Genomic DNA, 21,822 nt, shown 5'->3' with positions numbered 1-21,822 from the left:
CATTGAGAAAAATAGTGATTAAATGTTGCTGATCACAGGAGCTGCTGGTCTACCGCTGCCTCTATCAGCTATTTTGTTTGTGTAATTTTAAATTTGAAGAGAGCATAGATGGGGAACTCAAAGATAATACAAGAGAAGAAAAATACTTGGTGGTAATTTTATTAAACCTGGGCGCATCATCTAGTGTTTTTGTCTTCTCTTGGACTGTCTGCAAAGTTTTTATGCCCACAGGTTGGATTAGGTTGCACAGACTTGTATCTTTTGTAAAAAAAAATCAGAGAACCACTATCTTTTGCATTGATGATTCAATCAGCAGAGTTTCATGTCCATCCAAGTGCGCCAATCAACACAAACCTCATTCATCAAGCATTATAGCCCCTCTGTGTGAAGATTAGACATATTGTGGCTGTAATAAGGACTGCAGCCTCCACGGGAAGGTGTAAAGACCTCAGACTACAAGACATGTTCCTGTTCTAAGTATTTACACAGCAGAGAGAGTAAAACATGAAACACAACACATAAGAAATATGTCTAGTTTAAGTAATGTATTGTTTATTTAAAAGGTGAGTCGGTTGTCAAGGCAACTGCTGCACGGACTGCAGTCAAACAGCTTCATCCACAGAGGTTTTGGCCCAAAAGCTCCTCCTTATTGCTCTTTTCATTCTTCCTAGACGTGATTTAAAAAAACATATCAGTACAAAAGTAAAAATAAAAGGCCACAGGAAAAAAAATAGGACAATGAAAAGATTTCTGCAAGTCAAAGACATCGAGACACCTGAAGAGTCTTCATTACTTCACAACTCATGATGCTTCTGGACAAAGAAGAGCAAACTTTGAATTCAAGGATCTGAACTGAGGTGTCTTGAATGAGGAATGCAATGCCCTCAAGAAAAAACAGAAGTCTTCAACTTCTTGTGCCCGTGTGACCTCACTGATTAGATTTCCAATGTCAGTGCATCCTTATCTCTCAAAAGATGTTGCTTTCACTCTCATTACCAGAGCGTCACATAGTGCCGCTGTGTCGCACCCCTTGGCGTTTGATGTTGATGTACTTCCATACCAAAGTTCCGTGTGAAACCTAAAGACTTTTTGTTTTAACGTAATGCTACGCAATTCACTTATAGTCATCACTCTCTGATGGAAGTCATGTGGTATATTTACATGATGTTGCATGACAAACATACATTTTTAACTCAGAACTTAAACATTTTCTAAATTTAACCAAGTATTTTCGTTGCCTAAACCTTAATGCCGCAGTTTGACAACAATAATTATGTTACTATGTTTTCCAATTGTGTGGACTCTGCGGTGCTGTGAGACGTGGAGGGGTATGACAATTCGTCAGTATTTGATGACTCAGGATAAGAATGGGATGGTGATGCAAGCTGTGTGCGTGTGGCTATGCAGAAGAGCTTAAACTGCTGTCCCTTGGCGTACAAAGCTCTTGTGACAGATATTAGTGAGCTGAACATCTGCAGAAATCAAGAAAATAAGACAGATTCAGTTCAAGGTTCAGTGCAACAAAACAGTGTTAAAGCATGTTTACAAGTTTCCATCTACTGGTTCATCTGCCAAAAATAATAATCTACAATGAAGTAAATAAAGACTAGGGGATATTAGTGATCACCATGCAATCAGAGCCATTGTAGTATGCTGCAGCAGCAGTTCTGAGAACTTAATGTGCCAAATGTGGTTGGAATTCATGATTTCTTATACCTAAGCACAAAATGTCACACTGCATACATACATAATACATAATATTTTTTTCTCAGTTTGAATGTTGCATTCTTACTGTTTTTCTTTATCATATGTGCTTTCATTGTGTTCATTCTTTCCATCACAATACAAAGGCTTTGGCAGCTTTTTCACAGTTCTCCTAGCAACCACAGCTGGTGCTATCATGGAGGCCTATTGGAGAATTGACTGCTCTCATACAATAGCTAAATATATAACAGGTTGACAAGAAAGACAGATATACCTGAGCTGGTTGAGAAATGAACTACAGGTTAGAAAAGCAGAGAGATGGTAGTGCAGTTACTTAGCTTGCTAAAGGGTCAGTGGTGGTTGACTGAACTTCAGAAGTTTCCTCTGACATGGGGGTGAGTCGATAATGACCGGATTTTCGTATTAGGACGAGCATTTCTTTCAGACTTGAGGTTTTTCATCATTCTGTTTCCGTCTGGCTTGATAGATACACTGCTGTGATCCCTGCTGTTTCTCACCATGCTGATTGGACTTTTGCAGCGACACCCAGACCGCTCAGTGGCCCACTGGAATCCCAGAGTGATGTCTCAAAACCCATACACAAACAGGCTTTCGGCCGTGCAGAAAAGTATCCAAATGAGGGACGCGGATCAATGCGTTCAATGTGTTTGTGTGGATGTTGTGATCACGCTGATGATAAGAAGTTTGAGAATGAGTGTGTCAGAGGTGGATGTTGGTGTAAACATCAAATCTGTGCATGTGATGGATAGAGAACTAAAAAGTGGCAGAGAGCTGGGGATTGAAGCAGAGCAACTTTCACTATTTTAGTTTTTTATTTCTTATTTGAACATGGATTCTGAAGGGGAAGTTTGGAATTTTGATCAGTGATGTAACGGGTGGTAAACTCACCTAATCTCAATTTAGCCACATTTTCTGGCTGATGTAAATGTTATGATGTAAATTCAGTGTACAACATGTTAAGCAGTACAGCACTGATGTAAGCTATATGAAACGTCCGTTAAAAAAAACAAAGGCAAAATGGAAGATATAATGAATGCTGCTGACGGTTCTATGAGAAACATTTTTTAATACATTTTTTTTTATCATTGGCTTGATAAACTTAGGTAGAAGTCAAATAAAAAGGTCTTAAATATGGAAAAAGATAATCAGGGAAGTAGGCCTACAGAAAAGAGTCACACACACACACACACACACACACACACACACACACACACACACACCAGTTCCTGTTCTAAAATATACAGAGTCTAGACTAGGGGTGCTACTATTTGTATCTGTATCTGTTTATTTAGCCAATTATCTGTTTTCGGCTGTCAGAAATCTTCTAAACTGCTCGATGTTCTCTGTCTAATATTTTTCTGCCATTTAAGCTTTTTGTGTAGCTGCACACTAAGACTATAAAATGACATCATATTGGACAGATACTTACACTGATTAAAAAGTAATGCCTAATCTGTATGCTTGAAATATCTCAACATCTATTTGCTTGGTTGACATGAAATTTTGTGTGAGGATTCATGGTCCCTGAAAGATGTGCCCTGTTGACTTTGATGAACCATACTTTTCCTCTGGCGCCACCATGACATTTGTTTTCTTAGTTAAACACCTCAACAACCATGGAATGAGTTGTCATGCAACTCAGTGCAGATCATAGATTGTATACTACATACAGTTACCGCCATGACTTATTGCAAGCAGCAACACTGAAAGCCAGCACCCAAATTGACACGCAGTTGCCAATCATGTCGTCAAACTCCCTTTTTATAACATAAAATAACAAAAACAAACAAAAAAAAAAGGTAGAAGTAAGAACAGCAGGGTGCTAAGAAACCAGAAACCATCTTTGGCACCATCAAAAATGTATTTGACATGTGCTTTTACTTTTTAGTTTGGCCCATGTCCAGTTTTCTAATGTGGAGGGGGCAGTGTTTTTTAACCTTCTCTGCAGCCAGCCACCAGGGGGTGATGGAAATATTTTAGTTACATTTTGGGGGAGCTATCATGTTGTCCAACTTTGTATATAGTCTATGGTGCAGACCTGTAATGTACCATACAGGATGTAGTGATGTTTAACACCATCATGACCATATACCTGCAAAAAATAATGACATTCTCCCCAGCCCCTTTGTGCTTAATGTTAATAAGGTAATGTTCGCATACTAACATGCTAAACTGAGATGGCAGGTGATTTACTTTAAAGTTGTTAAATATCAGAACAAAATATTAGCATGTGGCTTCAATCCAAAAACATTACTTCTTATTGTATTCTGTGGAGTCAAATTAGAATTTGATAACTTTGGACATTGCAATGTCTAAATGTGACCAGTAGTATGTAAGTGGCTTGTCCCCACAAATTTCAGGTAGGTAATTCGGCATGATGAGAAACATCACATTGAAGATAGAAAATATTCAAGATAAAAGTTTTGATTAAAACATACAAAGGGCAGTACCAGACCTTTTTCAGTCCCTCAAGTGCTTTCCTCCAATTGTTTCATTCCCTGCTCTCCAGCTGAAGCCGTTTAGGGTCCTGATATCCGGGTTGAGCCTGACCCAAGCTGTCAGGACCTCCCAAGGTTTGGCCCTCTGGGTCAGGACCACCAAATGAGGGGTAACAACTAAGAGGTCCTGCAGAGGCAGAGGGGAAAAAATCAAAAACAGACACTGTACTGAGTGGGAGCCTGCTCTCCTCAGCATCAACTCCAGTACACTTGATCTTCAGAGGAAGTCTGGGGATAAAATAAGTGCTCTAAACCAACAGAAGCCTGGAATAATTGTATATTTAATATTGTGTATTATTCCAAAACTAAAATACTCTAATTATTCTATAATAAATAAAAACAAATAACTTAAGGGTTTTTATTTGCCGCCTGAGGACCTACAACCCCTTTCACTAAATTTTCTCTGAACTGTGTCTCCTAATTCTTTTTCTTCTGGTGAAACATATTTACATGTTTTGCTTTTAGGTAATCAATATGGTAATATTTATTAGAAACTCTCCACACAAGAAAAACAACAGCACTTGTTGTGTGTTCAAGTACCTGACAAGGACCCCTAGTCGCTGTGTGAATTATGACTCAAGTGTGTCACGAACAAAGACAAAAATTAGGAGACATTGTTTGGGATGGAAAGATGGGTCAATAAAGCAGTATAATATTTTTTCTTATTTCATCCCAACAGTCAATCTTGGTTTCTTTGAACTTTGACCATAATCTTTCCCTGAGCATAACAAGTGGTTTTTGTCACCTAAACTTAAAGCTGCACTAATCAACTGTTTTATATGTGTAGTGGATTAAACCTTTGAAACTTGAGCAAATTGGACTGATTTTCTAACCAAAACATGGCCCAAAACGTTGCTGAAAATTTGTGAAATAGTTACAAGAAAATTACCTGAAAATAAGAAGGAAAAAAACAAGGAAAAACAAAACAAACAGAAAATGACCCCCAAAAAAGTGTTAAAGTATGTAATCACCATGTTTACTTAAACCTAACCACAGTAACTTTACATTAAGGATGTTATGTCATGTGACCACTAATTTGCAGGATATCACGCAAGTTGTTGTTTTTGCATTTTATATACGATATCATACAAACAGTTCATTAGGAGATGTTGCCTATTTTGTCTTGGATGTGTTCCTTGATTGTTTGCAGCTATATAAATAAATAAAGTTTGGAATCATTAGTAACTACATTAGTTGAGAATGCTCACTTTGTTATAATATAGCTTCCAAACACATTAGTTTTATGGCCTTTGCTCTCTGCTCTTATAATTAAAACTACAAGATCAAACTGGCTCTTTGTTCTGGGGAGTTTCACACCCTTAAATATATACACTGTTTATGCGATAGTTGCCCACGTACTGCCATCCCTCCTCCCCCTCCCACCTGTAGTGTTTTCATCTTGGCATCTTCTCCTCTATAACTATCTTGGCTCGTATCCCTGAGTGCTTTTCTGAGCCCCACGCCTGCTCCCTCTTTCACTGATCACTAATCAGAGCTCACGTCCCCGCTGGTCTACAGTTAACCTCTAGGCACTTGGGAGCCGCTCCTCCATCTCCTCTGCATATGGCCGTTGTGGATTTTGGGCGGCAGCCAGGGTGCCCTCTCGCGCCCGCCCACCCGCCAAACGTTGGCCCCGTACTGAGGCACAAAGGCATTTGTATGCCAGTCATGTTTTGGTGGGGCCACTGGCTCTTTAAGACTGTGGGAAAGAGGGCATTTCTACTCTGAAACAGGCCCGTTTTCACACATTCCTGAGGAGGGCATATTGAGCTCATTATCATATTTAACTACAATGGCTCTTTGTGCAGGATATGGGATTTGGTAAGGTGCCAGCTATCCTCGGGTGCATGTGTAGATGCACATGTGTGAATCTTTTTTCATATTTTTTAGTGTGTAAGATGAAACATAACACAGTAATTTAATAATATTGTGCCTGGTATAAATTCCAATGTATTACAAGATTATAATAAGCCCACTTAAAGAACAGTTCTATTGTTCACATGATGAAAACTGAAATAACAGTCTATTTTACAGATTTCACAAAATTAGAAACTGTAGGTTGTACGCAACTTACACCTATATTTTTTGCACAATATATGCTACTGTGAAGTGTTTTTCCTTTATTGATAAGTTGTTCATTATTGGATTATTCTTTCTCATGCAGAGCTCTCCTGTGTGGGGTTTAATCTTTTGAAACTTAACTGGCTAACTGGCTTGACTTCTTTTAGATTAGCAAGAAATTAGTAAAATTAAAAAATTACCTGAAAATTACCAAATTGGGGAAAGTCAAAAAACAAAAACAATTAAATGACCTAATAAAAGTGCTTAATAAATTATAATAATTTTGTAAAATCATTTTCAATATATAGTTATGATCATTATAAATATAGTTTAGTTTCTAGGAAAGAGAGACTGGGGATGATGTTCAGCAAAGGGCCTCAAGCGGGAGTTGAACCTGAAGCCACTGCGGCAAGGATAGTGCCTTTATTCATGGGGCCCCTGCTTTATCCACTCAGCCACTGGCACCCCTTTCTTAGATTTTTAATAAATAATGACTGATTTCCTGCAACTTGCGGGACATTTCTTGTCAAGTTGCTGGATGCCTTTTTCCCCATGTTGTCGAAAGAAAGCAAACCAATTTGCTCAGGGTTCAAAGGTTCTCATATAAAGGTTTTAAAGGGTTAAAGAAATGACACCGCAGACATGTAGAGATACTGGGAAAGATCCATTATTTTCTTGAAAATGCATGAAATTTCTGAGAATATACTCACAAGGGTAATGCTCTTTGTCTTCTATATATTGTATATAGTATGTGTCACGTGATGCGGCACAGGTGGACCAAATAGCAGGAGACAACAGGAGCTCAAAGAGATCCCTCTTAAATCCAAAGGAACTAATCATCACACAACCAAAACAAGGATCAAGCAAAGACTCAAATGAAAACCAGGACTTAAATGCCAACTAGACTAACAAGGGGATGAAGTGCAGGTGGAGGAAATGTGTGGAGAAGCTCAGGTGAGGGGAATAGAGAACAGGCAGGGAGCTGATTGGCTGGGAGAAACTGAGGAGAAGGGAAGGACTAACGAGGCTGATGCAGGACAGCTGTGAGAGAAAACCATGGATCTATAATAAAAAAGAGAGAAAAACAGGCGGGAAACAGATAAAGACAGGAAGTAACACAAGACATGACACATGAGGAGATAACCTACAAAATAAAACCAGGAAACAGACTGGCCATGATAAATACATGAAACATGAAAAAACACAAACAGAATCCCCCCCCCAAAACAAAGTCCAAAAGCCAACAAAAATATTATCAAAAACCCCAAATCAATATGACTTATTGATCCCAATAAATAAATGAATGGATTCTGATCTGAGTAAGAAACCTCTCAAAAAAAATTTGCACTACTTTTTTGATAATTTTTGGGGCCATGTCTTGTTAAGTTGCTCATTACCTTCTCTCTGTGTTTTTGAAAGAAATCAAACCAATTTGCTTAGGTTTAAAAGGGTTAAATAGGTGTGAAAGGTCCACGTCCACACCCCTGCATCAGACTCACCCTGGAAGAGAACCATTTAAAGAGAATTGTTGAGCTTCTCTGTTAAAATCGTTGGCACTATCTGTGTTTGTAACTATGCAGTGATTGCATTTATAATATGGCAGGTACTTTTGAGTCAATGAGTGTGTGTGTTATAGTTGTAGTGAAGATAGCAAAGGGGGTTAGGGAGTGTGTATTGTGTTGCACGGGAAACACATTAGCAGTCAGCCGCTCTGAAAGTGGCGTGCTCATTTCCTACGAGGATGCTCCCAGCAGCCGCACTGATCGAAGCCGACATCAACAGCTCTCCCCCAGCTTCCCTGCCCTCAACACACACACACACACACACACACACACATGCAAACAACAGCAGCAGCAGCAACAAAACATTTCCATGACAAAAATGGCGACAGCAGCAGAATCAATTGGAATCTTCCCTCTCCGGTGACGCCAGTGAAACAGAGCCGAGAAGTAGAAGTTTGCAGCAGATGCAGCGCGAGGCCATCATGTTTCACTATGTATTCCCACTCACAGACACAAAATATAGACCCCCCACCCTGAACGTATCACCCTATCGTCTAGACCCGTGTCTTTGACTCTCCCTCGCTCCATGTGACCAAAACAGAAAGGGAGGGCGATTTTTCCTCTGCCGGGAAAAAGGTTAAAAGTGGCTGTCTTTCATCAGCTCGTCATCCTCAACTCCTCCTGCATAATTTATAGGCTTGTTACTGTAATCAAAAATTCTTCTTTATTTTTTTTTTTTGGAGTGGGGGGTGCACACACGGTGGAGGCAGTGCTCTCCCGCACAAACTGTTTCCCGCGAGCCCGGGCCTTTTCATGTGAAATGAGATACTGCTGTGATGTCCCTCGGGTAAGAAGGCACACACAACACATACACAAAGTTGTGGAGAAAAACTCTGTGTACACATGCAGCACAATATCTCAAACTTCCCTCTACTCTGCTCATGAATGTTAATGGGGGCATAATGTACAGACACATTCGCACACTGTAAACCAAGCCGAGCCTGTGATGCTGTTGATGCACAGGCTATTGTTGGCCATACCAACTGATCATGAGGTCACGTCTTGATTTCTTTTGCATACTTTCATATATAACAGCTACAGGGTTGCATCACCAATCTCCTAGCAACCAGCCCTTGCACCATGGAAATACATGGCTGTGAGAAATTAATGGAAAAATATGTAACAAAACTAAATGTAAACTATTCTCAATTATCTCAATTTTTATTTCAGTATTAAGACTGGGAGAAACCATGATAAACAGTCGATTACTAATCTTAAGGACTACACTGGATAAGGAAGCAAAAAGAGGCCATAATAATTCAATTTGTTTTTAAATAACTACTGTATAATAAATTGTGGAGTGCGGTGTTGAATCTATAGTGAGAAAAAATTAACCTTAAAAACCAATTACCTGAATCTATGTGGTGAGATTTTCCATAGCTTAAATTTCTTGGACTTTTAAAAATTGTGTAAATATAAAAAAAAGTTTTGGGATTCACAGACTCTAGAGATTTTAAGTTACTTGTCTGAGTTTTGTTTGGGGTTTTTTTTCAAAATGTAACTTAATGAAACTATAATCTAATCGATTCCATTAGACTAGCATATTTTTGGTGGTCAAAATGTTAAAGTTTTTTTGTTTTGTTGAAGTCTGAATTTCACTTGTCCTATTTGAGCAACTTTTTTTTTTTAGGTTGTGAATACAATTTTAGATCTGAATATGTCTATTTTTTTTTTTTTTTTTTTTAGCAATTTAGCTGTGTCTTCTTTTAACAACAACAACAAAAAACCCAGAACAAAACAAACGAAAAACCCTCAACATGATGTATTATGTCAATATTTCTGTTTTAAATTTAGTGGTATTTCAATATCAATCTCTATGGCATTTTTGTGACTCCAAAATGTTGGCTGACAGTATACTCCCCTCATAGCATGGATGGCCTCAGTGCTCATCCAGACAGCCAACTTTTGCAATCAGCAATCATGTTTGAACAAGTTGCTAAGGCAGTATTTATAAATTGATAATCTCACACTCTCTCCCATCATTCATGCTGCTTTTTCCCTCCAGTTACATGCTGCTGATCTCTGTTATGATGATTTTCGCTTGTTGTCTGTCAAGTTGGTTTCTTATTGATTGTACACATAATGGCATCCTCAGTCCAGGTGGATTACAGCATGGTTTAGGGGTATTTGTTTGCCATGTTGTTTCCTCCTCCGAGGAAATCACAACCAGCATACTTGATAGTTCTTCGACACTATCTTATTATTGATGTTTATGTTGTCAGAGCAACAAGTTCTGAAACATGAATCTGCAAAAATGCAAGCCTATACAAAGTCATGACCAAGACTTTCGAGTCTTTTTAGGTTTACCATTTTTTTCTTTTTTCTTTTTTTTTGGCAGTATGATTGTCTAAATACAGCATTTGTCATATAGTACTGAGCAACAACACGTTGCTTAGTAACACATTACATTAAGATGATTACTTCAGTAAATAATGATAATAATAAGGGATTAAAATGTTAAATTCAGGAATTAAATCCTGGTAACGCATTGTTAATCTTGCAGAAATGCTGCTGTGTTGAGTCACTGAGGATAAGCAAGCTGTTGATGGTCGGAAATTTATTCACATTTTTCAAACAACATATGCTATATAAATAGGTAACATTATAAAGGTGGAAAAAAAAGCTAGTCAATGTAAATTTCATTTTGATGAGAACTCGCCAAGATCTGTTGGTGTTTGAAACAAGCTGTGTATATTTAAAAAGTACAGGGAAACAAAACAAAATATAATCCATACATTTATATAACATTTTAAAACTATAAACAATAATGATGAACTAGGCTGTACTACAAATATAGGCTGCATTTGTAAACATAAAGTTTGCACATCTTATCTAAAAGTTGATTTGATCCATGATAGGTATATAATGTACTAGAAATAGATTCATTTTCTCACTTTATTTGAGCTGGTCATAAAAGTTCATGTTTGTCAGAGTTTTATTTCATAGTTACAAAATATTTAATGCAAGGGAACTTTGGATTAACTCAAAACCGACGAATCACTAATGCCATTACAGTTTACAGTGCACAGTGATTATTTATTTCAACATTAATTAAAAATTCTCCATGTGTTCAAAGAACTCAAAAGATCAAGTTTGCGAAACATGTAGCTTAGATATAAATGGGAAGCATCTTCTGAAAAAGAACCTTCTCCATCCATTACAACTGCTGCTCTTCACATTTATCAATCTCTCTTACAACTTCACTTTTCTTACTGAGGAGACAGAAGATGTGTGTTATCATGTTATGTATGTTGTCTGAGGACTCACACTGTCACTGCAGCTGTGTGATTCTCCTCCAGAGGGCTGATTTCTTCTGTGCAGTGCTTAACTGTCACATCTTACCCAATGACATCCCCTGCAGTGGCAGAGAAGGGCGGGAACTCTCCATCATTACTGCTGGAATGGTGTGTGGTGCATGTGAATGTGCCAAATGAAAACACGCACATGGGTAGGAATGCTGGTACGTTGTGTTTACTGTATGTGTGTGTGTGGAGGCAAAGCTGTCTAACGAGCGATGAACACACAGCCATCTCACACTGCTGGAGTCTGAAACCGCAGCCTTAAAATACTGTCCTGACAGTGACCACTGAGGGGAAAGGGAAGTTGTTGCCCACACAAACCTGTGATTTTACGTGATTCAACTACCGGTCATCCACCTCATCAAACTCCAGCCCATACCAGGGCTCTTGATAATGCAGCCTCCTGTCCACATGGCTACCAGTAAGCTGGCCTGACAAGTTGGGCCATGAGTCTTGAGTCTGGCCAAACACATTCCTACACAGCCACGAGACTCTCCACCCAGTGGACTGAGGGCCTGAAGCCCATTCCTGAGCTCCTCCTTGGTAGATCTGGAGGTCCCGACTACCCGTATGTTCAGACAATGACATGCTATTTGTTTTTATCACAACATTTTATAAACATACACTGCAAATAGTAATAAGATATGGCATGCGATAAAAACTGTATGATGCTGCTGACATTTAATAGAGGTAAAAGTAATAAATGTGTGAAAAAACAACCACATGGGCAGATAACCCAAACAGCAACCTTCCCGGCAAAAAAATGAAGACAAGTACTAAAACTGCAGTTCCTCTTATGGCCGTTTGAGGCTGGCTCCAAAAGTGAGTCAACCCCGAAAGACCCCTATGTTAAAATAACCGACCTTACAGCAGAAATAAACATGTTTACAGCCTGGGGAAAAAAAACAACCACACAGTTTTGGTCTGTAAAGTGAATATCATCGTTCATGACAACTGTACAGGGGCTGAATTCTTAATAATTTCACCATTTAAATGTTATCAGGGCTCGTTATGCATAATATAGCGCGCGGTTACTTTGAGTGGGTGCTGTTCTTTAAAAATTCTCTCCCACAGCAACAATACTGGTTAGGTAACTTGACCATGGCATAACCCCAGATTAACAGATTAGGCTATAGGCATAGCCAAAACTGACACATTTCAGAATGTTTTCAGTTAATGAACTTTAATTGTAACAATTTGGCCACCTAAAAAAGTCTTGTTCAGCGTTTGGTTGTACTAAATGACCCTCTATGGAGTTGGATTTTCAGTTGTTAAGTTAAATCTATTTTTTTTTAATGGTTTTAAGCCTATATTTTTTTCACTGGCAAAAATGTGCATTTAGCATAATTAGCATCATCACAGTTAGCCATAAATACGAGCGCTAACTAAGTTAGCACCTAGTGTTGGTGTTATCTTCACCCTCTCTTCCAAATATAGTCACTTCTGGTTTATAAAATTCAGAATGGTGACAGCCAAAATAGTAGACATGAGGCTTAAGTGTTAGTCCACAAACCAATGGATGCTGTCACTTTGGTTTCGTTATTTTCTTCAACTGTATGTTAACCTGATGGAGGGCCCTCTTTTCTCTCAGTAAGTTTCTTTTTACATATACAATGTAGGCCCATATTGAGATTAAGAAACAGCAAAAAGCAGAGCTCTGCATCAAGCTCCTGGACTTTTGTTCTCATTTTTGGGTCTCCAAGCTTCACAGAACTGCAAGCTCACATCCCGATCAACAGGGATTTGGATCGAAAGCCAACACCCTGTCACCTCCAAGTCCCCACTGCACACAGAGATCCAGAAATCAGTCGGTGGTGCTATGCTGTAGCACTACCTGGAGCCAAGGTTTCTGTGAGTCAGTTAGCCTGAGGCAATTTTGTTTTAAAACAACTTTATTTAATACATAAAATCTGAAATAGAGTCTTCAAACTAGATTTTGATACAGTCTCTCTGCAGACAGACCAGAAGATGAGGTAATGTAATATACCTCTAACAGTTGTAGTCTAACTTTAAAAACACCCAATTTATATTTTCTACATGTAAGGAAAACTGCAGTTTACTACTTAGTCTTGGGAAATGCACTTTAACAATATATACATAATATATAATTAAAATATTATATCTTAAAAAATAGACAATTAGCTGGATATAAAATCTGATGCTGAATGTTACCCGTTGTAATTAAGTTGAAATAATTTCATTATGCAGGTCTGTTCTCACTGAAGACTCTTGAGTCGTGCACATTATGAGATGAATAAATGTGATCAAAGTTTGATTTACGACTGCTGAAATTGTCGCCTCTGACAGAAGTATTCCCAATACATCTTTCCCCTCGCAGAACTTCTCTGCTTGAACATCATTTCCTGGAGACTCTCCGAACAGGTCAACGGACCAGATTTTTGGCAAGTTAGGAGTGATTTGCTACTCAGAGACGCTTGCTAAATATAGGTCTAGATCTCTCCTTGTCTTGCTCAAAGAATGCCAGAAAAGAATTTCTCTATCTGCCTGGTCTCAGAGAAATATATGAAATTACTACAGCCTTTAAAGCCATATTATTTGGTGGTGGCTCGTAATGTGTTAAAAAACTACGTGTAGGCAAAATGAAAACAGTGTTAATGGAAAGTCAATTTGGATCCTTTGTCATGGTGGACACACAAAACCCTGGTTTTAACAATGTCGCGTAATAGGCGGTGGTTTTTGTTACAATTCCAAAAGTGGTATAAAAAGCCAGAATGAACAAGTAGGGAAGAGGTGATAGGTTGATCAAACAAACACAGGACTTCCCCCCAGGAGACAGCTGTTGGTGTCCCATGTGAAACTAAAAGTTTACTTTTTGATTTTATATACTGCGTCCTTTCAAATGTAAGCCCTATTCATAAGAAACAGAAACAATCTTTTACTGAACCTAACCAAGTAGTTTTGGTGCCTAAACTCAACCATGCTGTCCCATACATAAAAAAATATAGTATTTTGACAGAAACCGAAATCTTTTACTAAACCTAACCAAGTACTTTTGGTTCCTAAACCCAACTGTGCTCCCACCGCATAATTTATCACATTAGGTGTCAGCACGACATGAGGCAGTGTTAAGAGATCATGGTCATTTCCCACTGTTTTAAGATGCAAAATGCAGCTAAACTAAAAAAAAAAAACAAACAAAAAAAAAACCTCAAATACAATTAAATTTCTCTAAGGTTTATTGCAATTTCATTAAAATTTTATGAGAAATTTCTGAAGAGAAATCTTTCCACTTTATCTCTACAGAGAAATTGTGAAAAAAGTGAAGCAGAACAGAGTAAGTCAAAGTAAGTGTTTCTTTTGACAGCACAGGCCTTCTGACCCCATCCAGCTCTGACGTATTAATGATTTAGCTAACCAAGAGCTGAAGTTTATGGATAAAATACCCCTATGGAAGAGTATTTCTGTCACTGTGATGCTAACTTTTCTGCTTGTCCTCCTGAAAACAGGTGCCATCAGCAACGAATGGTAGAAACTTCAGAGGGAAGAGAGACTGAAGGGAGATAAAGAGAGTGAAGAGGCCTTTGAGTAACAGCTCATCTTTTATTTGGCAACACTTCAAATGTAGCCCGTTTACCACGTCTAGACGAGACAGCTTTCAAAGCCAGGGTAGGGTACTGTTCTTTTTTTTTTCTTACCCAAGTATATAAAAGCTATTTACTGTAACAGCAGAAGACAGACATCTCTTTTACTTTTCCTACCACAGACACTCTACTGCTCCTCTACTTTGCAGATGAGTTTGTCAGATGCCTCCGTCCACCTCTCTTTCTCTCAGCCTAACCCTCCTCCTCTCTCTTCTAGCAGTCTGTTTGAAGCTGTGAAAGAAGTGAGACAATCTGATCCTGTTTGATGGATAATTTGAAAAACTCAGCGTGCGAGATCAGGGCTGAGACGATGTTCGTTTCTGGTGGCTGGGCTTCAGAAAGCAGGTCGTACAAAGGGACTTAAATTCGACAGTCAGCGTGTTGAGACCGCTTATGTACTCTAACTACCGCCACAAGCTTTTCATGTGGCTCTTCATGCTGTTTTGCTGTTGAGAATTCCCGTATTAAAAGATGCAGTGTGCAGAGAAGACTTTCTACTTCAAATATTTGTGGTTCTACATCAGGTGCAGCTAAACGGACCTGGAGACAATCCAAGCAGCCCTCTGTTTTTCCTGCGTGATTACTGCAAGGCGAACACAATTTCATCAAACACTTAAATAATTAATAACAGAGAGTCATTATTTGTTATTGATATGATGGAGTTTTGAGTATTTGATTATAGTTTTCACTTATAATTTACCCAGGACTGATTCCACTGAGGCATTTGATCAGATTCAACAAATGCATCCTTCAAGAAATGTTATAATTTTAATGCTGGTTCTCAGTAGAGAGAGGCAGCGTCCCATGATGGTGAAAATGCTGTTTAAAGACGAGCATTTTTTCCTTTCTTCTGCAGTAAAAAGAGAATATTTTTAAACTTTTGCCAGGAAAATGATCAAATTTAAAGAGCTTGAATTCGGAGAAGGCAAATATTTGAGTTACTGGTAGTTTCATTCCAAAATAACGACATGAGTTGCAGAATTTAACAGCTTAAAAAAAATGAATAAATAAAAAATGAATTAACAATGTACAGTATATACATTGTGCTTTACAGGCCAAAATCAAGGACATCCAGATGCAAAAATAAGATACTTGACTTTATACTTCAGATTAAAAACTGGCATAAATCAATCAGGGTGAAAAAGGATCCTAATTTATCTTCCACTGGAATTGTCTCTGTGGTGCCGGTACATAATTTTTACACATCTGTGCCACCACTATGTAATGCTGTGTTAAAAAGTCATGTCGTTCATGTATTTCTGTGAGATGGGGTTAGACAAGAAGTTCTCTTTTTGGGTTTTTTGAGCTTTTTATACTTGATTCGTGTTCGCAACACAGCCAAAGATCTTCACTGACTTTGCATTGGCATTGTTTCATGTTGCCAACATGTAATTTTAACAGATTTCCTGTCCACCACCAAGTAATGCTTTAAGACTTTATGTCCATTTCATGTATTTCTATGTGACTCTGGAAGATCTCCTGCTCTCTCAACTCTCAATCACTGCAAATGAGAGCATGAGCTACAATGCTTCAGGGCTAAATTGCAAATAGTCAAATATTGCCACACTGAGTGTTGGAGTGGAACTATGTTTCCAAGCCGCAGGGTGTCCTTCTCCGCCTCGCCGGTGGGATCCTGGGCTTCTGTGATGACGGGGTGCGACTGTGGCTTCTGGGGAGTGTCTGGAATGGGTGCCATCTCCCTGCGGTGCTCCACAGAGGCCCGATGACGGGAAGCGAGGGGACATGTCATCATCTCCAGCCGGCCATTGGTTGACACAGGAGGACGAGGAGGGAGAAGGAGGAGGAAAACGGGTGAAAACGGAGGGTGCATGGGAATGGCTTATTCTCTCCTCCACCGCTCAGCAGCTCTGGCACATCACCAACGTTATGGCGGTAATTGATTCTCTCTGTGCCATTAGTCTCTGAGACAAAGATGCGCCAACGAGAGGGGGTGCTGTCACTTAGAGGCTGGCATGGCGCCCAGCCACACACTCTCACCAACACACAAATAGATACATGCAAAGATATGCTCGTTTTACGAGGCGCACACACATTTAGTTTTTCACACAGATGCAGAGTAGCGTTGGTATAATGTCAGCTGTCAAGGTCTGTAGAAGCAATAGCATTGCTCATTTGCAAATAAGCCAAACATCAACGGTATACAGCACAAACATGGTTAATGCAGAACTCTACACGCAGAAAAATCAAAGGGAATACAAATGACTGGTGATCAGATTTGACATTCTCCTCTTATGCATGACATTATGCTGTTTGTGTTATGTTTGTGAGGTTACTGTGGTCGTGGCAGAACAGCATTCCTCCAAGACACACACACACACACACACACTTGAATATGAAAAGAGAAATCCCCAGACAAAGAGCAGGGCATGTCTTTATCTCATTAAAGTTAACGAGAGACTGCTGTCTTATGCCTGCAGACCAGCCATAATCTGATACAGAAGCCCTCGCTGTGGGCATCAGGCCTCACTGCCGTCACTACCAGCGCTGTGATGCTCATCGCTGTCATAACACTCATCACTAAACTCGTCGCCACAGACGCCGCCGGCACCTTAACGCTCATTGTCGTCACAACGGTAATTCTCATTGCCGCCTTAACGGCCATTACAGGAATCTTCATCGTCGTCACGTCACTGTATCATCTTCCCTGTCGACACATGAATGCCAAACGCTGTACACCGTCACCATGGCAATTGTCTTTTGTCATCCTCCCCGATGCTGTTTCTCATCACCATGGCCACGGCAGCAGTACCTGCTTTACACTGAGGGAAAAAAAAAGGTGGAACAAAAGCAGGTAAAACCTCACACACATACACACACACACATGCACAAAAAGGAGTGCATGCACCGCATGCCAATTAGCCAAATGAAGGATAAGCTAGCAGAGACAATAGCCCCTCACAGTCAGTTACGAGCTAATTAAAGAACATATAGCATACAATCTAAGATCACTCAGATCAGTTTGCCCTCGGGCGCTGTGAGCTGCTTGATAAGCGTTCCTCCACATCTCTAAAGCGAGCTCTGCATGTAGGGATTGATGTAAAAGAAGGGGGGTATAAACTGGTGGCAGCCCTCCATCACTCCAGTGGAGTTTAAGCAGCCCTGCCTGACTTTATTCCTCTTGCCTCTCAAGGCCTGCTACTACTTGGATGCTCATTTGGAGTCTGTAATTAATTGGAGCCTCTATTTTTTTTTCATCTATTTTTGTTTGGCTGTTGACCGACGTGTGGTCCTCTCACGCGCTTGTCTTCAGGTCGACGTGGCTCCCTAATTAAGACTCCAGAGGATGGCTAATTGCTGTTGCGTGCCTCTCGGCGGAGCAAGGGAGCCTTCTCCCGGCGCTGCCCGGAAAGAGCGCCCGAGCGCTGAATTAAAGGGGCTTATGTAAGCTTGCGGTGAAACTATTAAACACCAACCAACTTTTCCTTGTGAGGAACTGCCACTTGATTTAATGGGCCTCATTAAAAGTGCACATCACAGAGATCCAAACCGCTCTCTCCAGCTTCACACGGCAATGGGATAATGGTTCCTGCTCCATGCTGTCAAAGCCTAATCCTAAATATTGAACAGTGCTATTGCTCCCGCAGAATGATCCAAAATGGGCTGTGGCGTTCTTAAAAGGAAGGATTCACATCATTTGTCTTTTTTGACAAGGGGCAGAGAGGAGCAAGTGAAGGAATAGATGGCTCTGAGCTGCTCCATGTTGTTTATTGGGAGAGGTAAATGGAGAGATCTGGAGCTGAATGACAATAGATTCTGTATCGAGCTTAAAATATTGTTTTCAATGCGCTCCTTAAAATTTTACATTCTGATGGGGCACAATCAAATACATGTTGGTGTTGTTTAATAGGAGACTGGCATAGTTGAGATCTGATTAAATGTCACACCGTAAATCCTTACATCTATCAATAGACACGTATCTGTCATTTGAATACTCCTACACTATACACTTACACACTTCATATTTTTAAATGGAGCAGAGGCTTTGCAGACATTTTTAAAGAAAAAACCCTTAAAAACACGGCAAGATTAGGGGCGTCAGGTGGCTCAGTGGATAAAGCAGGCGCACCATAAATGAAGACAATGTCCTTGCTGCAGCGGCTGCAGGTTTGATTCCTGCTCACGGCCCTTTGCTGCATGTCATCCCCTCTCTCTCCCCCTTTCACGCTATCAATCTTCTGTGCTGTCTAATAAATGCAAAAAAAGGCCAAAAAATTTTTTAAAAAAAAAACACGGCAAGATTCAAACTACATTCTCAAGTTTTATCTTAAAGGGCCTCTATGCAAAAGAGTAACAATAACTACTTTTGATGGTCAATATATTATCCCACGAAAATTGTGATAATTGGTATTATTGTCATTTTAAGACCAATTTAAGCCACTTATGTAAGGACAATATATTATCTAAAGAAGGTAAATAACAATAATGATCTTTTAATTCCCAAGAGCATTCAGAAATTGGAATCGGAATGTAATACATATCCTAAATAAATAATTAGCTGTGGCTAAGACTTTTTATGGTCTGGAAAACCGTTCAGCTAACTTTGGCATCATTGGCTAAAATGTTAGATGGTACAATATATGGAAGTGGCCTCAATAATTTTTGTTGTCATTAAGTCAGCCAGCTTAGCACAACAAACCACAGAAAAGCTTGGATTACAACACACAGAGGTAGCATGGATGGATGGTTATGGCAAGTATTTACGCAGGTTAGGTTTCAAAAAGAAACAAAAATAACTCAAAGTTCACTTGGCTTATCACAGTACCAAACAGTTTACCTTGGAAAAGTCCTGTTTTTGTTTGACCCATCCACCAGCGCAACCCGCCTCCTTAAAAGGACTTCAGGTCTCTCTACTTCTACCTTATTTACTCCCATCAACTCATTGCAGCCTTCCCAAATACGTAGGACAAACAGAAATTACTGGCTCATGATGACACGGGTTATATAATAGTGGGGCAATACTTTTCCTAGGTTTATGTATGAACAGGGTATGAGAACAGCCTGCATAGTGTCACAAAAAAGCATTATAAAGTCAGTCAAACAGATCCATGTTGAACTGGTCATACCAGACCAAGTAAGGAGAAAAACTCCTGAGAGTATTAGATTGTGAAAAGGTTTGTTGTATTTTATCAAAAGTTGTATGGATTCACTTTAAGTGAAAAAATATCCACTCAATATGGTTTGAAAATCAGTCCTTTACAACTGTCTTTATTACAGTATCAGTATGTTTTTTACCCTGTAACCTCCCACTGACCTTAATTCAAAAGAACATAGCTTTCTCATGTTCTTTCATATGTAATCATGTAATAATCCATGAGCAGAGTCCAGAGAAAGACATGACAATTAAGAGAGAGTATAGATTCTGAAGGCGAGAAGCAACGAGGAAACATTGCAGTAACAATTACTTAAGAGACACAATTAAGGCATGAGCACAGCAAAGACCACTACCACAATGGGCGCTTCAGCAGATACCCTTGAAACATTCCTTCACTTCAAACACATAACTTGTGCCTCTCATAGAAAAAAAGCTCTAAGAGAAGAAAGAGATGGTGAGGGGGAAAAAAAAAACAAAAACAAATCAGGAAGAAGCTGGAAATGAGTCCAACTCATGCATAACTTCAAACACTCCATCTTCAAAGTTGCATAACATTAAAAACCAAGCCCACTCTGAGTCCTCAACATCAAAAACCAGCCAGCATCGAGGGGACACTGTCGAGCCTGCTGAGCCATGCCCTCGCTCTGAGGCACAACATGCACCCACCCTCCTCTTCATCTTCATCCTTTGTCGTCCCTTGCTATTGTCCTTGGGGTATTTGTTATCATAGAGAAATACAACATGATGGGGAAGGGGAGGACCAGGTGGTAATACACATAATACTTCCCGCCCCGAGAGCGAGCAGACAGAATGAAGAAATCTCTGGATTCTGGATTCTTTCCTGTTTAGATCACATGATCATCATGCATTTTTGTGTGTGTGTGTGTGTGTGTGTGTGTGTGTGTGAGTGTGTGTGTGAACTCCTGTAATGACAAAGCAGGTAAAAGGTTAGGAAGCACTAACCTTTTACCTGGTGTAGCCTTCCCCCAAAGCACTGGAAGATGAACTCCTTCATCCTGGTTGGATCACATTACACTCACTACGAAAAAAAAGTAAATGTGTCCTTCCCCAATTACATATAAACTTACCCAAATTTTATGCCCTTACTATGTGCACAAAATTTGGTACCAATCAACATTAATTTCCAGTGCAACTTTAATCCACTAACACATTAAAATGACTGATTGATGAATGATTAAATGACTAATAAATGTACATTCTACATTTAATAAGAACGCACATGTTCTAAGTCAAGGTTTAGTGGAGAGAGAATTCTGGCTGGTAATATATTGTGCACAGAATAACATCATAGTCACTATATTTTTTTCTCTGTGGTATTTTGTTTTAATCCAGTTGACAGCTGGAGCGACATCGACTTACTTGTGCTGCATGCAGACGCCTTTTAAAAGTGTTGAAACCCTTGAAAGTTGAGCAAATTGGTTTGATTGTTTTTCAAACATGGACGGAAAGGCAATGAGCATCTTGGCAAGCAATGTCTTGCAAATTGCAAGAAATTAGTACATTTAGAAATTTGTTTTTTTAAAAAGCTAGGAATATTTTTCTGCTGAGGACCTAACTTCTACTTATCATAATAAGAAATTTAAAATTATTTGACAGAATCATGTTAATTTTTAAGCTTTTCTTTCCAGGTCATTTTTACATTTCTAATTTTCCTGGGGTTTTTTTTGTTAGTTTGTTTGTTTTTTATAACATGGAGAAGAAGGCTATGGGCGACTTGGAAAAAATGTCATGAAAATTTCAAGAAATTAGTGCATTTAGAAAATTATTTTTTTTAAAAACTATGGTAAAATTTCCAGAACTACACTTTTAATCATCTAAATTATAAATATTTATTTTTTAAATAATAATTGTCAGTAGTTTTCTTTTTTAGATCATTCTCTGTTTTTTGTGTTTGTTTGTGAAACTTTCCCATTTGTTCATTTGTTTGTTTGAGTTTTTTTT

General features: G+C 39.1%; 1 long non-coding RNA gene across 1 annotated transcript; it reads right to left on the bottom strand.

Moving 5' to 3' along the window:
- Positions 1-530: 530 nt before the first annotated feature.
- LOC121957459 lies at positions 531-7,118 on the bottom strand. Its single transcript, XR_006106780.1, has 3 exons — positions 6,995-7,118; positions 4,181-4,350; positions 531-667 (listed from the first exon to the last, which is right to left on the bottom strand). It is a non-coding gene; the product is annotated as an uncharacterized LOC121957459 (long non-coding RNA).
- Between the last annotated feature and the right edge of the window lie 14,704 nt (positions 7,119-21,822).

Source organism: Plectropomus leopardus, chromosome 18, assembly GCF_008729295.1.
Source record: "Plectropomus leopardus isolate mb chromosome 18, YSFRI_Pleo_2.0, whole genome shotgun sequence".
Lineage (NCBI taxonomy): Eukaryota > Metazoa > Chordata > Actinopteri > Perciformes > Serranidae > Plectropomus > Plectropomus leopardus.
Note: the sequence above shows the minus strand (reverse complement) of the source record. Positions and strands in the feature narration are given on the sequence as shown.